This window comes from Crinia signifera, chromosome 3 (genome assembly GCF_055691185.1).
Source record: "Crinia signifera chromosome 3, ASM5569118v1, whole genome shotgun sequence".
In the NCBI taxonomy this organism is placed as follows: domain Eukaryota; kingdom Metazoa; phylum Chordata; class Amphibia; order Anura; family Myobatrachidae; genus Crinia; species Crinia signifera.
The window spans coordinates 288,502,434-288,514,260 of record NC_139219.1 but is presented as its reverse complement, the minus strand read 5'-3'; positions in this window follow the sequence as shown (position 1 = coordinate 288,514,260).

The following is an 11,827-nucleotide window of genomic DNA, read 5'->3' as shown; positions in this document are numbered from 1 at the left end:
CCATCCGACTTTGGCCTGGGTAATTTGTACCCCCTACCCCTTTCTCTAGGCACCCCTGATAATACCACACAGTAATGCCCCTTACACATAACACACATTATTAATGTCCTTATAACCATAATGCCCCTTACAAATTATGCCAACCTTTATAAATGCCCTTCATACACATAAAGACAAACATAATGTCTCTTACACATATGTTGCACATTATTAATGCCCTTATACACATGACACACATAATGCCTATTGCACATATGTTGCAGATTATTAATGCCCCTATACACATGACACACATACTGCCTGTTACACATATGTCGCACATTATTAATGCATTTATACATGACACACATAATGCCCCTTACACATATGCCGAACACTATTGCACAACTAAACCACCCGCAGACAGCACTCGCACAGCCGCTAACACTGTTACCTCTGCCTCTGCTTGAATACAGATGTGTCCTTATACATCTTGCCTCAATAAGCCATGCAGCTCCTGGCCAGTTCTGCTAACGTTCTGCTAGTTTGAAACATAGAAACATAGAATTTGACGGCAGATAAGAACCACTTGGCCCATCTAGTCTGCCCCTTTTTTAAACATGTTACCTCAAACCATACTTGATCCTTATTTTTTGTAAGGATATCAATATGCTTATCCCAAGCATGTTTAAATTGTACTACTGTATTTGCGTCTACCACCTCTGATGGGAGGCTATTCCACTTATCTACTACTCTTTCTGTGAAGTAATTCTTCCTCACATTTCCCCTTAATCTTCCTCCCTCTAGTTTCAGTGCATGTCCTCGTGTTCTGTTGCTCCTCTTCCTGTGAAGAATGTCTCCCACCTGTACCTTGTTAAAACCCTTGATATATTTGAAAGTTTCTATCATGTCCCCCCTTTCCCTTCTCTGCTCTAAAGTATACATATTAAGATATTTTATTCTTTCCTGGTACGTTTTGTGATGTAGACCATGCACCATTTTAGTTGCCCTTCTTTGTACAGTTTAGGGGGGGGGGGGATCTTAGAATGCACACCCGATTTACATGAGGTGCTATCATGCTGGGACTTGTAGTTCTGCAAAGAAAGACATGTGGTGCAGATGCACACTCCATATTATTAATCAAATTCAATCAATAATAGAGGTTCTTGGTATATTCATTGGCCAAGAAATATTTGCCCACCAACCAGCTTCACGGTAACCTCATTTCTGGTGGGTCCCTAATACTAAGAATCTGGGGCGCGGAACCCCAAAAAGGCCAGCATAAGCCAGTCTCCCCAGGGCAGCACACAAGTGAAAAACTAAGCTATAAATGTGTGTTAATAAGAAAGAAGCAGGAGCTAGAGGTTAAAAAGTGTAGTGCTAGGAAGTATAATATTAGTGAAAATAAATAGTGCTAAATAAATGTTAGGGTGTGCCACCCCGAAAGCAACTCGGTTACACCAACCCAAGGGGAGCCGCGCCCCAAATTCATCTCCAAGACTAGCAATTAGTGTACATTTTTAGGTCTTACCTTCATTGTGCCCTCAGTTTGCAGTCTGTGGCTACCAGGGACCAAACTGGTGAACTAATGTTCAGATCAGGTGGGCGGGGTGCTACTCTAAGTTGAAGGAGTCCCAACCTTCAGGTGTACAGGTGTACACAATGTTACAAATATTTCTTGGCCAATGAATATACCAAGAACCTCTATTATTGATTGAATTTGATTAATAATATGGAGTGTGCATCTGCACCACATGTCCTTCTTTGTACAGTCTCTAATGTATTTATATCCTTCTGGAGATATGGCCTCCAGAACTGAACACAATACTCTAGGTGAAGTCGTACCAATGACCTATACAGTGGCATTATTACTTCTTTCTTTCTACTACTGATACCTCTCCCTATGCAACCAAGCATCTGACTTGCCTTCTTCATTGCTTTGTTACATTGCCTACCTGCTTTTAAGTCCCCTGAAATAGTGACACCTAGATCCCTCTCTTCCTCAGTAGTTTCCATTATAGTGCCATTTATACTATATTTAGGGCGGTATTCAATGAGCCTGATTCGCCATGTTTTTATGGCGAATTTGTGCTGTTTGGCGAATTTCTGACTAAAACGGTGAATCACCCTATTCAATGACCACATGGCGAATACATTTGAAGGTTTTTTTCGCCATGATTCACCGAGTAGCAATCGCTATCTTTTTATGGAGAAGTGGAATGTGAACTTTTAAAATAAAGTGTTTTGTTTTTTACATTTGGTGTCAAAAAATCAGGAATTTTATTCTGAGGAGGGGTATGCTATTTTTATTCATGTGCTGTAAGCACATGACTATATATTTAATTTTAAAAAAATATTTTTTTTTTATTTTTTTTTTACACAGCAGCCAGCAGGGGGCGCCGGAGCCGAGCCGCTCATTAGATATTCATATATTCACTGCACCCGATCGTTACTATCAGGTGTAGTGAATATACGCGGTCCCCTACTGGCACCCCCGGGGAGCCCACCTCCCCCCCACATCCAAAAAAGGATTCGCTGCACCTCGCAGGTATTCACATTGAATACCGCCCTTAGTCTTTGGATTTCTGAGACCCAAGTGCATGATTTTGCATTTTTTGGCATTAAACTGTAGTTGCCATGCTCTTGATAACCTTTCCCTCCTTTGACTGTACTCTGTTCACTACAACTCTCTGTTTTCTGTCCTGCAACCACGCTCTTATCCATTCAACTATCTTAGGATCCAATCCCAAGCTTTTAAGTTTATTTAACAGTCTGCGATGTGGGACAGTGTCAAAAGCTACATCTACAGCCCCACCTTGATCTATTACTTTAGTCACCTAGTCAAAAAAGTCAATAAGATTTGTTTGACATGATCTTCCCCCAGTAAACCCATGCTGTTTTGGATCCTGTAAATTGCTGGTTTTGAGATATTCTACAACTCTTTGTTTTAAGAGTTTGCCTATGCCTAAGGCCGGCTCTGCACAGTGCAGTGAGGAGGAGGAGGTCACAGGTCCGGGCAGCACAGCACTGTGACCAAGTTACTCCTTCGGTAAGCCATACCTACTGTATGGAGCGCATATTGAGGGCATTTTTATAAGCATCAAATTTATAATGCCCTAAAGCTTGAATAGATGCCAATCAAATAGCTTCCACAGTGGATGAGTTGCAGGCCCATTAAATCCAGGAAAGATGTTCAATGTAGTCAGGGGATACATACAGATAACTGGCTGTGGGGATGCCGGCAGTCAGAATAAAGAATGCCGGCATACAGCATAGTGCCCTCTCCAGCTATTATGTGTGGAGGCAGCTCCTTTTTCTTTCCTGTGTAGATAGATCCCTCCAGCTCCTACTTGGGCTGATTGAAATGTAATGAGACTGCTTTTGTTTTTCTCTCCGATAAGTAGGGAAAGTATGCTGGTTATTGCGAAGCGCATACATCGATGTGTCTGAATGTGCAGGTGGACTTCTGTACTCTTCTTTTCTTGGTCACAGCGATTGGAAAATCTTTGTACATTTTGCCACGGCAGACGAGGAAGTTATGTCTGAAATTAAGTCAGAGATGTGTGATTGAACTTTGCGTTTAGCTTGGAAAAAGCAAAAATGAAATACAGATGGATCCGTTTTCATTCATCCCGAGAGCTCGCCGTTTCTTGCCATCTCGGCATGCCATTTGGAGAGAATGGTATTGTCACGGCAGAAGGGCTGGATGGAGTCGTGTGGTGCACAGAAGCTGGAGACGGACCAGGGCGAGTAGGATTGAAACGTGCAGGTTTAATAACTGATTTCATAAATAATAAGTTCACTTAAATACTTCTTTAAGTGGCAAAAGAATAAATCAATAAGTCCAGCACAATATACTGCCAGTGGTAATTCTGGAACCAGTCTTTAGGTGAGCCAGAGTACATAGAAGAAGATGCAGGAAGAGGTTGATTTGGTGAGGGAAGAAATGGATCCGGAAGACTGGAAGAGGATGGAATGGATGGATGATGAAGAAAGGGAATTCTGGAACAAGCAGGGACCAGCACTAGATAGCGCTTGCAGCATTGGTGTCAGGAGAAAACCTTCCTTGGATAAGGTGCAGGGAGCAAGGCACCAGAGTCAGGAGAGAGAGAACCAGGATCCAGGAGTCAGCTCGGAGTTGTGAACGACTCAGAAGACTCATTGCACTGACACGGATCAGCCTGGGCAGCTCCACTAAATCCCCAGGGAGTGGCTGCCATTGGCTGTCCGTGCAGGATGAGGAGGAACTCTCTACTCTGGCCCAATCCGCTACCTGCCCTTACTCAAGATGGCGCCGCCGGCCTCCCGGCGCCGCAATCGTCAAGGACGCTGCTACCTGATGCTCCGTCGCTGCCGCCTCTACCCAGCGCTGCCCCCACCTGCCCGCCTCAGAGTGGAGCCTGCACACGCTAGCCGGCGGCGGGCGCGGACGGGTGAGTACTGTACCCGCCGCGCTCCGTCGCGGCTGCGTGTGACAGTACCCCCCCTTTTCAGGGTGGCCCCAGGACGCCTATGGGCCTTGTGAGGATTTCGCTGCAGAAATTGCTTAATCAGCTTTGGAGCATGCAAATCAACGGAGTCCACCCAAGAGTTCTCTTCAGGACCAAAACCGACCCACTCCACCAGATACTGAGTACGAGCATTGCGGTGACGAGAGTCTATGATACGTCTTACCTCGAATTCGATCCCACTCTCGGAGTTAATCTTGGGTGGTTTGGGAACCTTCTTCTGATAAGAGTTCAATCTTAAAGGCTTGAGGAGGGACACATGAAAGGAATTCGAGATCCTTAGGGAAGGAGGAAGTTGAAGTCTATAAGCGACTGGATTAATGACTTGGGTGATAGCATATGGCCCAATGTACCGGGGAGCCAGTTTCATAGAAGGCAGACGGAGGCGTATATGACGGGTAGATAGCCATACCCGATCCCCGAGTTTTAATCTGGGCGCTGCTCTTCTTTTCCTGTCCGCCATTCTCTTGTATCGAGCAGAAGATTTAAGGAGAGCGGTGTGGACATCCGACCAAATCTTCGCAAAGCGTTGGAGGGAAGTGGTCGCTGCAGGAACTTCAGAAGAGGGTAATTCTGAGAAGTCTGGAGATCGTGGATGTTTACCAAATACGGTAAAGAAGGGCGTGGTTCCGGAGGAAGAGTGATAGGAGTTGTTATGCATAAATTCTGCCCACGGGAGGAGATCTACCCAGTCATCTTGAGAGGACGAGATGAACAATCGAATAAAGGCCTCCAAGTCCTGATTCACCCGTTCCGTCTGGCCGTTGGTCTGGGGATGAAAGGCAGTAGAAAACTTGAGATTAACCTTTACCGTGGCACAGAGAGCTCTCCAGAATTTCGCCACGAACTGTACTCCGCGATCAGACACAATTTCTTTGGGCAGACCATGTAATTTAAAAATGGTGGAAATGAATAGCTGAGCCAGTACTGGAGCAGAGGGAAGACCTTTTAGTGGGACGAAATGGACCATTTTTGAGAATCGGTCAACCACTACCCAGATTGCTGTATGACCTTTGGAAGGAGGTAACTCGCAAATGAAGTCCATAGATAGATGAGTCCATGGTTCTGTGGGAATGGCCAGAGGACGGAGAGGACCAACAGGAGTTGTTCTGGGCACCTTATGCTGAGCACATTTTACACAAGACGCGATGAAGTTGGTGACGTCGTGACGAATGGTTGGCCACCAATAAGAACGTGACAGGAACATCAAGGTCTTCTGTATTCCTGCGTGACCTGCGAAACGGGAGGAGTGTGCCCATGATAATATTTTTTTTCGCAGTTCGAGAGGCACAAACGTCTTGCCTGGAGGAGGAATTGGCTGTACGGACACTTGAGCAAAAACCACTGGATCAAGGATTGGACGAGGAAGAATCTCTATATCAGAAGTCGTTTCAAAGGAACGGGATAGGGCGTCAGCTTTAATATTAGTGGTGCCAGGTCGAAATTTAATTTGAAAATTAAAACGTTCGAAAAACATAGCCCATCGGGCTTGACGAGCAGTGAGGCATTGAACTTGTTTGAGAAAGGACAAATTCTTGTGATCTGAATACACGGTGATCTTATGCCGCGCACCCTCCAGAAGGTATCGCCACTCCTCTAACGCAGTTTTGACAGCAAGTAACTCTTGTTCCCCAATGGGGTAATTCTTCTCTGCCGGAAGGAATTTTTTGGAGAGGAAAGCACAAGGATGTAATTCTTGATCCTCTCCTTTTTGTGACAAGATGGCCCCAATACCTTCCGAGGATGCGTCCACCTCGAGGATGAAGGGCTTGTCGAGATCTGGTTGGAGGAGAATGGGTGCCGTCATAAACGCCCTCTTTAACTGTTGGAAGGCTGAGAATGCTTCTGGCGGCCATTGACTTGGATCAACTCCTTTGTGGGTAAGAGCTGTGAGGGGAGCAGCGATGGTAGAGAAGTTCCGGATGAATCGCCGGTAATAATTTGAGAATCCTAAAAATCTCTGAATTCCCTTGAGTGTCGTGGGAGGTGCCCAGTCTTGGATCGCTCTCACCTTCTCTGGATCCATCTCGATACCAGTAGCAGAGAGAATGTGGCCTAAGAATGGAATGGAGGTGACTTCAAAAACGCATTTTTCCAACTTACAGAATAGTTGATTTTGACGAAGACGTCGTAGCACCTCGGACACGGTCTGTCTGTGATGTTGAAGATTGGAGGAGAAGATGAGTATATCGTCTAGATAGACTACAATGGAATGGTACAGCAAGTCCCGGAAGATATCATTCACGAACTGTTGGAAGACGGCAGGGGCGTTGCAAAGGCCGAAGGGCATCACCAGATATTCATAGTGACCGTCTCTTGTATTAAAAGCCGTCTTCCACTCGTCACCGGAACGGATTCGTATCAAGTTGTAGGCCCCTCGTAGGTCCAATTTGGTGAAGACAGTCGCTCCTCTGATCTTATCAAACAGTTCTGTGATAAGGGGTAAGGGATAGTGATTCTTTATAGTGATGTCGTTCAGACCTCTATAGTCGATACAAGGCCGAAGACCGCCATCTTTCTTTTTCACAAAGAAAAACCCAGCCCCGGCCGGAGAGGTAGAAGGTCGGATGAACCCCTTGTTTAAGTTCTCTTGGATGTACAAGGACATGGCCTCAGTCTCGGCTAGCGACAGAGGATAGATGCGGCCACGAGGAGGAAATTTCCCAGCCATCAATTCTATTGGGCAGTCCCACGGCCGGTGGGGAGGTAAAGTGTCAGCACCTCCCTTACTGAAGACATCTGTAAATGGACGATACGGTACGGGTATAGACAAGGGTGGAGCTGAAGAAGATGAAGAGCAGTTATCCTCACATTGTGGATGGGTCTGGTAGACCGGAAGGATCTGAGGAATGCAAGTAGACTGGCAGACTGTTCCCCAGGCCTTGATCTCCATAGTGGTCCAATCAATTTGTGGATTATGTTTGGAGAGCCAGGGAAGACCCAGGACCATTTGATGAGAAGATTGTGGAAGAATGAAGAATTGAATGGTCTCTTGATGTAAGGCTCCGATGAGCAACTTCAGCGGAATGGTTTGATGAGTGATTTGTCCACTCCGAATTCGACTCCCATCCACAGCCGTGAGGACCAGCGAATGATCCAGAGGTTGCACAGGCAGGGCATGCTGGTTGACAAAAGAAGAAGAAAGGAAGTTCCCCGCTGCTCCAGAATCCAATAAGGCCTGAAGTCTTCTCTCGCCTTGGGGACACACAAGAGTCACTGGAATAGTAGAGTCAGTAGAAGAGGGAGATGAAAACAATACTCCTAATCGGACCTCCCTCGGGGGGATTAGGAGCGGTCGTTTCCCGGCCGCAGTGGGCAGGCAGCCAATAGGTGAGCAGATGAGCCACAGTACATACACAAATTCTCTCGCCGTCTTCGGAACTTCTCCTCGAGGGACAGGCGGGAACGATTGATTTGCATGGGTTCATCAGCTGGTGCAGCAGGCGAAGGAATTGCCTTGGGACCCGGAGCAACATTGGGAGAGAAACGAGGACGAAGGCGATCAGAACGATTCCTCTCAAGTTGGCGTTCTTGGAGTCGCAGGTCGACTTTGGTACATAGGGAGATGAGTTCTGCCAGGGTGGAAGGAGGATCGCGAGTTGCTAACTCGTCTTTGATGCGCCCAGCCAGACCGTTCCAGAAGGCAGATACGAGAGCCTCTTCGTTCCATCGAAGTTCGGACGCCAGGGTTTGGAACTGTACGACATATTGTCCCACAGGGCGACTGCCTTGACGAATCCTCAGGATCTCCGTGGCTGCAGAGGACACTCTGCCGGGCTCGTCAAATATACGACGGAAGGAGGCCACAAACTCTTCATAATTATTGAGAAGAGGGTCCGCACGCTCCCAGAGGGGGGACACCCACTCCAGGGCTGGACCAGCCAGTAGGGATACGATGTAGGCCACCCGGGTTTTGGGCGAAGGGAAATTGGAAGGCTGGAGGGTAAAATGCACGTCACATTGATTTAGGAATCCTCGACATCCTCTCGGAGACCCGTCATATTTACTGGGTGTCGACAGCTGTAGATGGTGAGGAACAGATGGACTCGCAGGAGCAGGAGGGGCAGAGACTCCAGCAGTGGGTGCGGCCGAAGCTGAGGGAGCCGCCTGAGGTGGTGACAAGGACTGGAGGAAGTGAGCCACTTGACGCTGGGTGGTTTCTACTTGTTCCAGGCGAGCCATGATGCCTTGAAGAACATCCGTCATGGAAGCCTGTGCTTCACCCGATTCCATCGGGTCAGTGCAAACTGTCACGGCAGAAGGGCTGGATGGAGTCGTGTGGTGCACAGAAGCTGGAGACGGACCAGGGCGAGTAGGATTGAAACGTGCAGGTTTAATAACTGATTTCATAAATAATAAGTTCACTTAAATACTTCTTTAAGTGGCAAAAGAATAAATCAATAAGTCCAGCACAATATACTGCCAGTGGTAATTCTGGAACCAGTCTTTAGGTGAGCCAGAGTACATAGAAGAAGATGCAGGAAGAGGTTGATTTGGTGAGGGAAGAAATGGATCCGGAAGACTGGAAGAGGATGGAATGGATGGATGATGAAGAAAGGGAATTCTGGAACAAGCAGGGACCAGCACTAGATAGCGCTTGCAGCATTGGTGTCAGGAGAAAACCTTCCTTGGATAAGGTGCAGGGAGCAAGGCACCAGAGTCAGGAGAGAGAGAACCAGGATCCAGGAGTCAGCTCGGAGTTGTGAACGACTCAGAAGACTCATTGCACTGACACGGATCAGCCTGGGCAGCTCCACTAAATCCCCAGGGAGTGGCTGCCATTGGCTGTCCGTGCAGGATGAGGAGGAACTCTCTACTCTGGCCCAATCCGCTACCTGCCCTTACTCAAGATGGCGCCGCCGGCCTCCCGGCGCCGCAATCGTCAAGGACGCTGCTACCTGATGCTCCGTCGCTGCCGCCTCTACCCAGCGCTGCCCCCACCTGTCCGCCTCAGAGTGGAGCCTGCACACGCTAGCCGGCGGCGGGCGCGGACGGGTGAGTACTGTACCCGCCGCGCTCCGTCGCGGCTGCGTGTGACAGGTATGCTCGTGCGTATGAGATGCTCACTCGCCCCATTCGTTTCAATGGGACGCACACGTATGTTTGACGCTTACACGTTCCCCTCTCAGCGGATGATACAATGAGACTGCAAGACAAGGCGAACTGTCGGGATGAATAAAAATGGCTCCATCTTTATCAACATAAGGCGGAGAAACAATTAGCATGCGGCAGTATTACATTATCGAGGGTTCAGATTTCCTGAACTGAGTTGCCACCCTGATTGTGTTTTTTTTAAGTAATGTGTTTCTAGCATCCTCCTTTGTTTTCTCACTCTATCATTCCATACCTGAACCCAACTCTGAATTGACAGTAATTTATTTTTGTCTGTGCGTTAAGCACAAGTCTCACTTGTTTCACTTTGCAAATAGTAATATAGATAAGAGAATTACTTCCTGTCTCCATATGGCATTCCAATTGCCCCCAAGAAACATTTTACAACACTGGCGCTTGATTATTTTTTACATTACCTGTTCAGTTGCATTGGTTGGCTCACTGCAAATCCCCGGGGATAGAGTCTGCATAGCGAAGGATAAGATTTACTAGATGCTGGGGAAAGGGAAAGGAAAATGATGTTAGAACAGCAGCAGCAAGTAAAGCTAGGAACCGTTACCACATCAAAGTATAGTTGTTTTCTGTGTGTATATTTTTGTATCATTCGTTTCACACAATAGGCTTCTTTCTATACAGTAGTGTCAGAAAAGAGATCTAAGAAATATCCATATCTCAGTAGTACAGGAAGTAGACAAAAATATCCTTTCCATGTTCCTGACTGGGGATCATTCTCTTTTAAAAAGTCCCTTTCTTCTTATGCCGGCTCTAAATATTTGTGTATGCCGTGACAACGCAACAACACAGAATAAACCTTTCTAAGAGGCTCTAATTTGCCACTGAAACAGCTGTTGCAAAAAATAGTTGGTGTAAAATTTACATTGTTAATAAATTAATATATTTAAATGCCAAATGTTTGCATAATGTATTTGTAGCTAATGAAAACAAATGTTTATACAAATATATAAGCTCACGTTCCCATCAGCATATATATACTAAAAATATACATTTAAAAATATCTTAAAATGTATAAAATTAATAGGCAACATAACAGTCATGTAAAGATGTATAGTCGGTATAAGTAAGCATAAAAAGCATTCAAATGCATACCTCCCAACTGTTCCGATTACAGAGGAACAATCCCGCTAATTAAATTGGACACTGTCCCGTGAATGGTGCAGCAGGGTTGGGAGAGAGAGCCAGGCATCGCCGCTGCAAAACAGTTGGTAATCACTGAATCAGTGCAGGTAGTGGAGCCGGAGCCTGTCCAGCTGCTCAGGGAGCGCTGGGCATACTCCCAAAATGACGAAAATGGGGGATGTGGTACTAGGCCCTGTGCCTCAACTAAGCCCCCCCCCCCCCATAGGTCTTTCCCACTATTTGGCAGTGGTCACGCCTCCTGCATGGCAGGTCTCGACACGGTAGAGTAAAAACTTGGGAGGTATGCAAATGGATTTTAAAAAAAATAGAAGAGAGCACACGGGTAATCATAGGACAAGTGTATGAATCTCTAGCATGACCTAGTGGCCTTTACCTGGTAACAAGTAAAAAAACAACAAAAATAAACAATGTAAATGCACAAAAATTATATTATTTACTGCTATTTTAACTAGAGATTTGTGCAAACCCTTGTGTTTTATTTATACGTTATTAAGTTTTGGTTTTGGAAAACCTCTCTCAAGTGATTTGGGTTTGGCTTTCAGCTTGGTTTTCAATCTGATAGAAGTAGCTAAAATCAGGTACAAAACTTGTCCACCTTACCATATACCCTAATGAGTGAAATGGCAGGAGATTACATGCAATCCGGAATCTAAGATTCAGCTTTTAACTTTGTATTCTCGGGGAAGACTCAACTCAGATCCTCAAAAGTGAACATAGCCGGAACTTGGTTCTACTCAGATTTCAAAAGTATGAGTTAGTTTGTTTTTCAACAAAACCAAACTATTCATCTCTAGTTTAAATCAGTGTTTATTACTTCAGTTTATCTTGTGATTTCAGGAATTTCTCCATCATACACAACTTTGACTTGGCTACTTGGCTGGGTCAAAAACTACCATATATACTCGAGTATAAGCCTACTTTTTTCAGAACATTTTTTTATGCTGAAAAAGCCTCCCCCCTTCCCCCCCCCCCCCCCCTCCTCGGCTTATACTCGAGTGAGGGTCTCACTTGAGTCAATAAGTTTTCCCAGTTTTGTTGTTGTAAAATTAGGTGCCTCGGCTTATACTTGG